Source organism: Bidens hawaiensis, unplaced genomic scaffold (genome assembly GCF_021521415.1).
Source record: "Bidens hawaiensis isolate Kalapana, Puna unplaced genomic scaffold, B.hawaiensis_p1.1 tig00004412_1, whole genome shotgun sequence".
NCBI classification, from domain to species: domain Eukaryota; kingdom Viridiplantae; phylum Streptophyta; class Magnoliopsida; order Asterales; family Asteraceae; genus Bidens; species Bidens hawaiensis.
In genome coordinates, this window is record NW_027491265.1 from 1651281 (window position 1) to 1662949 (window position 11669).

Sequence of the window (11669 nt, forward strand, 5' to 3'; positions counted from 1 at the left end):
CAGCCGCGGCCTCTCAAGACTCACGCACACACACAGGCTCTCCGACCACCACCCACCGCTGCTGCCCGCTGGTCTGGCCTGTTCTCCGACCACCGTCCACTGCCACTACCCGCTGACCCTCTCTTTTTCCGGCCAGCCACACGTCCACACTCCACACAGCTCCTGCCTTCAGCCTTCTACTCTTCCTCAAAGCTCGAATCCTCCCACTTTAAAGGTATGCTCACATTCATTTGTTAAATGCTAATTACTTGTTCTTGTTAATTGTTTTTTATGTTGTTAGTTGTGAAGTTATTTGTTAAATTTAGTTTTAATTTGTTAGTTTTATTGTTTTAATTTGTTAGTTTGTTAATTTTTTTGTTAGTTTGTTAGTGTTATTGTGTAATGAACTTTGCCCGAACCATCGAACCGACCCGAAACTCAAACCGACCCAGAATTTTTTTATACCCGACTCTATGAAATTGAAGCATCTATAAGTAGTGCATCACCTGAAAAAAATTCCTGGATCCACTACTGTATAAGACGGTGTTGCATTTTGAAATGACGTTTTTTTATTCAGAGTTTTGTATGATTGCATCATGACCTACTTGTATGAGTATCACAATTTGGGGTATCCGTAAATGTATCTTGTCCTTGTAACTCACCTAAAATACAAAATAAAAAAAGGAATCCCACAAGGGTTGGACATATATATAAATCTTGATGGTGTTGCCAATTCAAGATGTTGATGATTGGGTGGATTACCGTCTCTCACTACATATTGTTTGAATACAAATTAGTGCACACTGGAGTTGGATTCAATGGATCATGTAAGTGGCCCACCATAAAACTACAGCTTGAATCGGGCCCACGCCTTGATGGGTAATGTGGAGCTTCTCACTCTTTGAAAACTCACTTTCTTATTTAAGAAAAAATCTTAATTTATATTTGTACCAATTGAACCAAAACTGATGTTTTTTTTGTGAGGCAAAACTAATGTTTTCTATTGCCAAATAAGGTTGTATATTTTTGAATTAAAGTATTCACGGTCCGATTAAATAACTTCATGTGATCATTTTTTATCGAACCGTTAATTACTTCTCATGAAAACGGACCAAAGTGACCAAGTTGGTGATTTGGATTGACCAAAATGGAAAACATTTTTGACTATTTTTTTGAATTTAAATCGTTAGTTTAGTTTGTGTGTGTATAGTAGTAATAGTAGAGTTAATAAAAGGGAAATGCATAGTAGTGTTATGCTAAACAATGTAATTAATTTAAGAGGTGCAACATTATTATTCTTAAAATAAAATAAATAATATAAAGGTTTTAACATGTGTCGTAATATATGTTTAAAATGTTCTTGTTTATTGTTTAATAGAGTACTTCTTTTTGGTAATATACCTGAAAGTTCTTAAAGATCATCTAAAAGATAACATCTTTGGCAATTGAAGGCATGGATAAGCCTTTTCTTTCTATCCTTTTTTCTTTTTAATAACCTTTGAAATCAGCCATAATATCCGGGTGACTCTTTTTAGAACGGTTTTTCTTAATAGCTTTTGGAATCACCCTTAATATTCGGGAAAGTCTTTCCGAGACAGGATGTTAACTGTCAATACTAATTTTAACGCTCTATGTCTAACTCACGCAAAAACACTATCAATGAGGAAACTCATCAGTATGAGAAAACCCCTTGAGTCAATTTTTAAATTTGAGACTTTAAAATCTCGAACTTTAATCATCACCCCATGCTTTTAGACCAGAAGACCAACTACAGTAAGTTTCTTTGTGATAATAAAAGAAAAGAACTTTAGAGTCGATAATTAGGGCCTACTCCTTTTGTTTTACAAGAATACTTGCACAGGACTTTCTTTTGCTTTGACTACTTTTTGACCAAATTAGTTTGTCTCCCTAGAGTATGCATGAACAAGAAGGGAAGAATGAAGTAAGAGACGCGTGTTTGTTATCATAGCTTTTGAACAAATACATGACTTTAAAGAGTTTTAAATGCAATCAAACGCACAGTAATTATAGTTTCTTTCTCATATTCTTTGTCTTGTATTAAGCTATATACGCGCAGCTAAAACATATACGGTTATGAACTAAAAGTTTATAAATCTTGATTATTTAATTGTTTTGGCATGACTAGTTAGAACGTATGATTCATTGATTATCTGAGATGTATCAAAGAATCCAAAGATTCTTCAAACCGATAATTGTACATGTACTCTTTGCTCTGGTACACATGCTAGTAAAGTGAAGCACAAAGTCACTTGTCATCGAATTCTGAGCCCCATAGAGCCCTTTCACTGAATGGGCATATGTCATATGTGAATCCTTGAATTTTATGAAAATACAATGAAACGTTTTGAACCCAATGTGTCTCAATGGCTGAGTTAACACATGCGACATCGTTCACAAATTCAAATAAAACACTAATGTAGCATTAACGTTAGCTAACTTCGGACCACAATGGTACTAAATCCAAATAAAAAGTGTAAAGTGTTTTAACATAATATAACCCAACAAAAAATAACTTTAAGTTCAACGGATTTCAGTCCTTAGTCAAATAACCTCGCCCCAATGCCAACAACTCTTTATTCTTATTCAAACATTGCTAATAACCTGACACACATACTAAAAGTCAGTGTTGTTGACTGAGTTCTAGCATTTAATAACAAGCTTCATTAATACAAGTTATAATTAAATAATAACACATGCATGCTCAGAGGCGCAAAACATTCATACATTTCATAACTTCATTACTTCAAAACATGAACACGTTGTTAGAAACATCGATAATAGAAACTTTCGTTACTTCATCTATCTATCTCATTTAGAAACTTCATTTATACATCAAAGTTTAGTTATCTAAATCAACCCATACTTCTACTTCTAAGGTCGTGACACACTTCGCTTCAAAATGACCGTCGTCAATCACTTAGCATAACAAACAGAATAACACTTAAGAGACACCATCATCATATATGTCTAAATGTATTAAAAGTTGGACGAATCTGACTGACAAATAACACATAGAATGCATAAAAAAATTAAAGAAATACCATCAAACTGGCATATATCAATTCAACACTTGGGCTATAACTATAATGAATTTATTATATTATTTGTAATCGATTCATATACGTAGATTATACGCCAGTGTTAGATAAAGAACTATAGATGGTAAACAGATAACAAACTGCGCCGCAAACCCTTTAACTTCATGAAATAATAGCTCAAGTTTAATTACAAGCAAAGAACAGCATTAATATACTTACTGATAAAGAACATCATTAGGCGATGTGTAGTGGTGAAGGGGCATAGCGCCCCCTTACTCTCACTCTATTGGCTGAATATTATTTTATTTTATTTTATTTTTTTATTTTATTATTGTTATTATTATTATTTTTTTTTTGGAAAAGGGTGAGTTTGGAGCACTTTGTACAAAACGCCTAAGCCATTTTTGGCCACAAAGCGTCCTCATAGTGCCTCGTAGGCGATGTGCCCAGCGCTCTAGCGCTATGTGGCTTTCTCCGCCTCAGGGCGCCTCACTACGTTTGATCCTATATGAACATCATCAAACTGTTTTACACTCTGACCCCACATTCTGTTATCCACGATTTCTTCACTAATTTAGGCCTTCTTTGGTTCAATAGGCCACAGTTTTGGTGGATTCAGTTTTGGACTTGAGGCGATCAAATTCAAGGGCTCTGAGAATGATTTGGGCTCTGATTCAACCCATGGAATGCATCATCCAAATTCATCAAGCCCAAGTTCACATCTATCTTATATGGACCAGTTTAATATTTTGTTAGATCTTGTTGGTGTCATTAGAGCTGCACAAATCGGGTTTTTCTATAACCAGGTTCGGGGGTACTGAGAGAGATCAGATAGGGTTCGGATACGGGTATTGAGAAGAAAAACTCAACCCTATGTACCCAGGCACCTAGGTAGGGTAGGTTCGGGTGCTGGAACCGGGTATTGATACCTGGTTTTGAATTTGTAATTTTACACAAATTTAATTTCATTTAAAAGTTAAGTTTGCTTTTTTTTAAAAAATAATTATAACATATTACAAAAACCTTAAATTCGATCGAGTACTAATTATTATATTATAATATGCATTTTAAAAAAACTTAAATATAGAAGTTGTGAAGTAAACATAAAAATATACTTTAAATATTCGTGTATTATATCGGGTATTAGAAAGATTGGTATCGGGTATAGGGTATAACCGGGTATGAGTATAGGGTATGACCTGTTTCGGGTATTTACAAGTATAAATCGGAAATGGTTCCGGGGTACGGATATTGAGATCAAAGTGCACACACTGTCTATACTCGACAGGTATGGTCGCTTCCGGTTTCGGTTATTGAAATACCCGGGTGTAAAAAACTCGGTTTCGGGTATTTTTTCGGGTCTGGATACAGGTTTTTTATGCACCTCTAAGTTTCATTAGATTAATGTGGAAGCCTGAATTAATTTTATCAACATTGTTTTGTTCAAGCAAAATGTCATTACGGATATTTACCCTAGTTAACACGATTTTAAGTAGCTTGCCAAATTATTTTTTGTCCTTGTTCAAAGTTCCAATTGAGGTAGCAAACCAACCTGAATGCATGGCTGGCTGGAGGGTGGCGCCGGTCAGACCGTCGGTCAGGGCATGTAGGGGCCAAAACTTTTTGTATCAATATTTTTATATATATATTTAAAAATATAAAACGTAGATAATATGAATTGCTCTTTACCATCTTATAATTATTGGACTTAAAATTCTTTTTTATCCATAATTCATTTAATCAAGTTTAAATTATTGGGCCCGAACTAAAACTAAAAACTACAAAAATTAAATAAAAACCCGATGCAAAATAAAAGAAAAAACGGTCGATTGAAATTTCTTTTTGGTTTCTTTCTCTTTGGTTCGTTGTTAACCATCAGGCTCCTCCACGGTTGACCAAGCTTGCCACCAAGGACCAAACTATTTTTTTCCCATTCTAGGAGAGTTTCACAAATCATTGGCTAATCGTTAGTTATTATGGTATTTTTTTTAATAATATATTTTTCAATGTTTATTGTAACATTAAGCCCCATTTAAAAAAATTATCTTATATATTTCTTTACTCGTTAAGGCTATGGGCCTTTTTATTTCAGCTCGGCCGAGGTATTCAAATCCTCGGAGACGGCCCTGCCTGAATGAATAAGGACTTCTACAACTCGCACATTATCAACATTGAAGTTCATTGGATTCTTAGGGCAAACCTAAATGATTTGCTTCCGAATACTTGAAATATCCGATATTAAACACTTGAAATCTTCGAGACGACCCTCAGTGATGTTCCATTACAGTATTACACTGCCCACAAATACACTCACATACATAATAAATCCTTGATTCACTTGATTTAAATGTGCTTACATTTTATTTGCCGACAAAATAATAATAATAATAATAATAATAATAACAATAATAATAATAATAATAAAACAAAATATTACACTTTCCTCCATAAATAATATTCTTGCTCCAGTTTCTTGTATTAAAATACACATACTCTTTTTTCAAAATCCTCTATGGATTTCAGCCAAAACATCTCACTTTCCCGCAGCCTTCCGGCCAACTATCCGCCGGAGCAACACATTCACAGCCTTAAATAACCTCCTTTCCGGTCATTCCATGGTACCCTAATATAGATCAAACATCAACGTGCATATATAAGGCAATAATTAAAATAAATGGTATATGATAGTTAAAGCACTTTTACAAATTTGGAAAGCACTAGTTTTGTGAAGTTACGTACCCACAGATTATTGAAGAGATTAACAATTAGAAGAAGGGACGACTCCCCAGCTATCATTTATAGTGCGTGCGCACATGCAATTTTCTTTTGGCTTTACTTTACACTAGCACTAGTTGGGTGGGTATCGATTAAATTCGATACGATAAATCCTAAAATAAACGAGTAATTAACAGCTAAAAAGTAACCTATTTTAAAAAAAAGGTCACGGATTCAATTGATGCTTAACTTATTTACGATACGGACACTAAACCATAAAAAAATTACTAGACTCACCAAAAAAATTAATAAAATAAAAATAAAAACCAAACACTAAAGATAAACCTGCAAAGGCCTAAAAAAAGAGATTTAATTTACTTAATCAATAAAGACTGAATTTGAGTCGCTAATATATTAACATGTTTTTTTAACAACATAACATATTTTAAAAAATCCTAAAATAATTGATGTGGCATCACCCCAGGTTGTCACGTGGACGTGACCCAATCACAGGCTTCCCCTTTCACTGATATTGCACATATTAATATTATGTATATGTATATATGTATACGTATATATGTATATGTATAGTTAACTACCCTTTCACTGATATTGCACATATTAATATTATGTATATGTATATATGCATATGTATAGTTAACTAGTTGTTTCACGAATGTTATATTGAAATTGTTTGTTGTAGAAGATTAGTTAAGTTATAAATTTTTATGGGCACATTATTTTTATTGTTTTAAAATTTTGATGTTATAAATTGAAAATTAAGTGGTTCGTGTTGTGAGTTAAGATATTAATAAAAATTCTTATTTGTTATCCTTGATAAATTTGAAATTGTTAAATGACGTTGCTATGACCCTCAATAAAATTAAATAAACCATTTGAATCTTCTTTTTCGCTTTCTATCTTATTAGACTGATTAAAACATAACCCAATTCTTTTTCCTACTATTTGATGGATTTGATTGGAGGTAATGAAATAAAGGGGGAATGAAATGGGAGAAGAAATGGATAAGGGAATGAAATGGATTATTATCATTCCTTTGTCTTGTTTGGCTAACCTATAGGAATGAAATCAATTATTAATTTTTATTGTTTAGTATCCAAAAAAATTGTAGAAAAGAAATACAAAATAATAAAAACATTTCTATCTCAAAATACTTTTTACACCCCCCCCCCCAAAAAAAAAAAACCCTACAATGGCGACGATGGTAGCTCCGGCGACGAAAATGGTGGTGGCGGCGGCGGAGTTGGTGGTGGTGCCGATGGTAGTGGTGGTACCAGTGGTTGCTAGATGGTGGTGGCGTTGAAAAAGTAATGTGAATGAGGTATGAAATGAAAAAAAAAGAAAGGGGATGGAAAGAAATGGTTTTGATAAAATGAGATTTCATGTGTAATGGATGATTCCATTCCATTGAGCAACCAAACACCACTTTTTTCATTCTCACGTAATGAATCATTCCATTCTTGCATACCAAACGCTACCTTATTGTTTTAATTTGTTGACAATTGTGGTAAAAAAATCGATAAAGAAAAGTAATCTACATATGGAAATTTTGTTTATTTGTTCAATTGTATAAATTTATCTTATGATTCGAAACTTAATAGGGTCAATGTATACTTAATAATTTAAAGTTAGCGGCTAAACTTAACATTTACGTATTCTATATTATAAATATATAATACATTATAATTTGAATTATGGTAATAGTCATACAGTTTAAGAAGCTCGTTTAACATTGTTTGGTAAAAACAAACTTATACGTTTAACGATTGAGTCTTTTGTTAAACGATTGAGTAAATAATATTTCAAGTATAAAATGAAATATTTTTATTTATCGTATATTTATACCCACTTCTTATGTTGGTTATTACATTTCTTTACTATCCAAAACATCTCTCAAATGTCAGACTTATAGTTGTAATTAATAAGCTAATGTTAGCTCTAATAATTGTTACGCGGGTGGAAATGAAACATATTTCCTAGAGGCCCGAAAATAAAGAGAAGATGTGTACAAACGAGATATGTAACAACAAGAAGGAAAAGGATTGCATAGAGGAACTCCCGAACATTTGTCAGATGTGTCGATATCAATGGTGACTCATTATTTCGATGAATCATTTCTTCGGACAGAAGAAGATTATGGAAGGACTTACTCGAAATATCACTTATCAGATTCCATTATGGGAGACATAATTTTTCTGAAGAATTCGCCATGATATATATCTGATCCATGCATAAATCATGAAAATTGGATACAAATTTTTGGCTGTTACTTAGTATCGGCAATAGGTCTGAAAAAGTATCTAATAATAAAAACTTTAAATATATGTACCTTGTCGAAGTAAGGAACCATGGCATATATGTTTGAAATAGATTCCATTTTGAGAGAGTTGAATAAGCACTATCTCGTTGAAAAGTTCTAAACATCTGCCCTTTCTCAACGCATTTCTTTAGACAAAGACTCTGGTTTTTCCTTTTTTTGGATGGTAAAGATTTCTCAGAACATGGAGTGTGAATCAAACCCATGTTTGAATTGAAATTGAGATACTGATACAAGTTCTTCCCTTCTGAATCAGATAGATTCATATCTAAAAGAGGTTGACAATAAGTTCTTTCAAAATTGACTATTTGTCCCCTCTATTAGAGGTGTTCCAGAAATGTCTGCGATCGAGTAACTAGCTCGCGAATGAATGAATTGGATCGAGTTGGAAAATGAAAAGACTTGTACAAGTTATACGTTTCGTCACCACTTTGTGGAAAATCCTTAGGTATGAATATGTTAGATACCTGTGACTCGATTGCTGAAATAGTATCTCTCCCCCAAAAAGCATGTTTTTTTACCGACGCACAAAGAAAATATTTTGTTGCGAATGAACAAGATATTGAAGAATTGTCCATACGTAAAATCATCATTATTGATACGGGCCTTTTCCACATAAAAGGGGATTGTTTCTACCATAACTTTATAACTTAAGCAAGATCGGCAATGCCATTCAAGTTAACAAGTCTTTCATTTTTTTTATAGTAAAACCTTATTTGTGTTAAGTTTTAGGTAATTAGTTTTTCATCTGGGCTGTATAATATCAGTTGTTAGTAGAAATAATTATGATTTTCACATAATAATAAGTGCATATACAAAAGGAAAAATTTATGAAGATATATCACAGTTGCAATGATCCGTAATCCAGTAACTTTTAAATATAATAACAAAAAAATAATGTTAAGTTAAAATAATCTCAATTGTGTGGACCCAGAATAAACTACAAAATATTAAAGTGGAAATAGTTAAAGGGGAAATATTAAGTTTAGTGCAAGTCTGTCCGCTATTATATATATAGAGGACGAATGCATATCGATCATAATTCATACATTAAAATCACCCACTCAAAAAAAATGGCTTCCTCTGCATCCTTGAAATTCAAAATTGAATTTACCGGCAAATGGATGGTAACTCTCCTCGTGGTGATTCTTTTTGTATTGTTGTTCATAGTTGCTGGAACCCTGTACCTGTATGCTAATCCACCAGCCATCGAAGACGTTCAAGTAATTGATTGCCTAGCTAAGCACATCATCAACAATGTTAATAGCACCGTTGCACTTGTTGCTGTGCTTGGGTTAGGATTTCATTTCCATTATGCAAATTCCGTGAGAGCTACTCCTTACACAACGACATTTATGATCTCAACGAGAATCCGAAATCATGTTTTGAACGCTTTTTCAAGCAAGCCATTTCAACTATCGGATCAAAAACTATCAGTCGAATTAATCGGGCAAGACACTGTCTTGCCCGAGAGGGAAGCTCAAGTGCTTAAATGGTGATAAGCAATGTTCGGATGGATGTTAACGCTTACTTCAAAGTGAAACAGCAACTTTCAAAGTATCTGCTCTTTCCATTTGTCACTTGGCAGTTAGGTGTAATTTGCGACATCCTTGTCAGTGGTGACTCGCTGACTCACATCCTCTACGAACAATGCACGAACGCTACATAAACTTTGATGGGTCATGATGCATGGTGTTAACCTTTAGTCATTAAGTTTAGTGTTGGTTTGAGGAGATGGTGTATGGTTCATTTATGGTTTGGTATAAATTTCATCTTGGGAGGAAGAGTTCGTGGTCAATTAAGCTTTAGTCACTTTAAGTTTATTTAAGCTATGGTTTGCTAGCATGGTGGGTTGATGAATAAAGATGCATGGATAACTGGAGATAGAGTGTAAGAGCATTCCCGGTCGATTCTCCATCTCCATCTTTATAGTTATACATCTTTTTTCTCTTATTTTCAATTAAATAATATTTTTTTATACTTTTATCATTACATTTTCTCTCTCCTTCACTCACAATCACTTAAAAAAACATTAAAAAATTATAGAGGTGAATAGTGTGTTTCTCCAAATTTAACCATGAACAGTAACATTTTCTCTCTCATCCTCTCACAACCACTTTTAACCATCTCTAAAAAATAAAGAACTCCCTCACATAATTTGGAGAAATCACTGGGAATGCTCTAAGTGGGTTTTGATTATGTAATATTATCGCTGATTGTCTACCCGAATACTATTAATAGAAATAGATATATATTTTTTGTTTTTAATATTTGATTAATATTTGAGTATCTATTCATCAAATATTATATGAATAAAGGTGGTTTCACCAAATATTAAAACAGGAAATATATATTTATTTCTATTAATAGTATTCAGGTACACAATCACCTATAATATTATGCAATCAAAAACCACTTACACTCGATCTCTAATTATTCATGCATCTTTATTCATCAACCCACCATGCTAGCAAACCATAACTTTAATAAACTTAAAGTGACTAAAGCTTAATTAACCACGAATTCTTCTTCCCAAGATGAAATTTATACCAAAGCATAAATGAACCATACAGCATCTCCTCAAATCAATACGAAACTTAATGACTAAAGCTTAACACCATGCATCATGACCCATCAAAGTTTATGTAGCTTTCGTGCATCGTTCGTAGAGGATGTCAGTCAGCGGGTCACCACTGACAATGACGTTGCAAGTTACACTTAACTGCCAAGTGACAAATGGAAAGGGCAGACTTTGAAGGCTGCTGTTTCACTTTGAAGTAAACGTTAACATCCATCCAAACATTGCTTATCACCATTTGATTAAGCACTTGAGCTTCCTTCTCGGGCAAGACAGTGTCTTGCCCGATAAAAATTCGACTGATAGTTGCCGATCCGATAGTTGAATGGCCTGCTTAAAAAAGCGTTCAAAACATGATTTCGGATTCTCGTTGACATCATAAATGTTGCTGTATAAGGAGTAGCTTTCACGGAATTTGCATGCTAGAAATGAAATCCTAACCCAAGCACATCATCAAGTGCAGTCGTGCCATTAACATAGTTGATGCTGGGCTTAGCTAGGCAATCAGTTACATGAACGTCTTTGATGGCTGGTGGATTAGCATACTGGTACAGGGTTCCAGCAACTATGAACATCAATGCAAAAAGAATCACCACAAGGAGAGACACCATCCATTTGCCGGTTAATCCAAATTTGAATTTCAAGGATGCAAAGGAAGCCAATTTTTTAAGTGGGTGATTTTAATGTATGAATTATGATTGATATGTATTCGGCTTCTATGCCCTATGGCTCAATATATAGTAGCGGACGGACTTGATAGGCAGTAATAAATCACGAAACTTAATATTTCCCCTTTAATTTTTTCAACTTCCGCTTTAGCATTTTGTAGTTTATTCTGGGTCCACATAATTAAGATTATTTTAACTTAACCATATTTTTCTGTTATTATATTTAAAAGTTACTGGCTTGCAGATCATTGCAACTGATATATCTTCATAAATTTTTCCTTTTATATATACACTTATTATTATGTGAAAATCATAATTATTTCAAACTAACA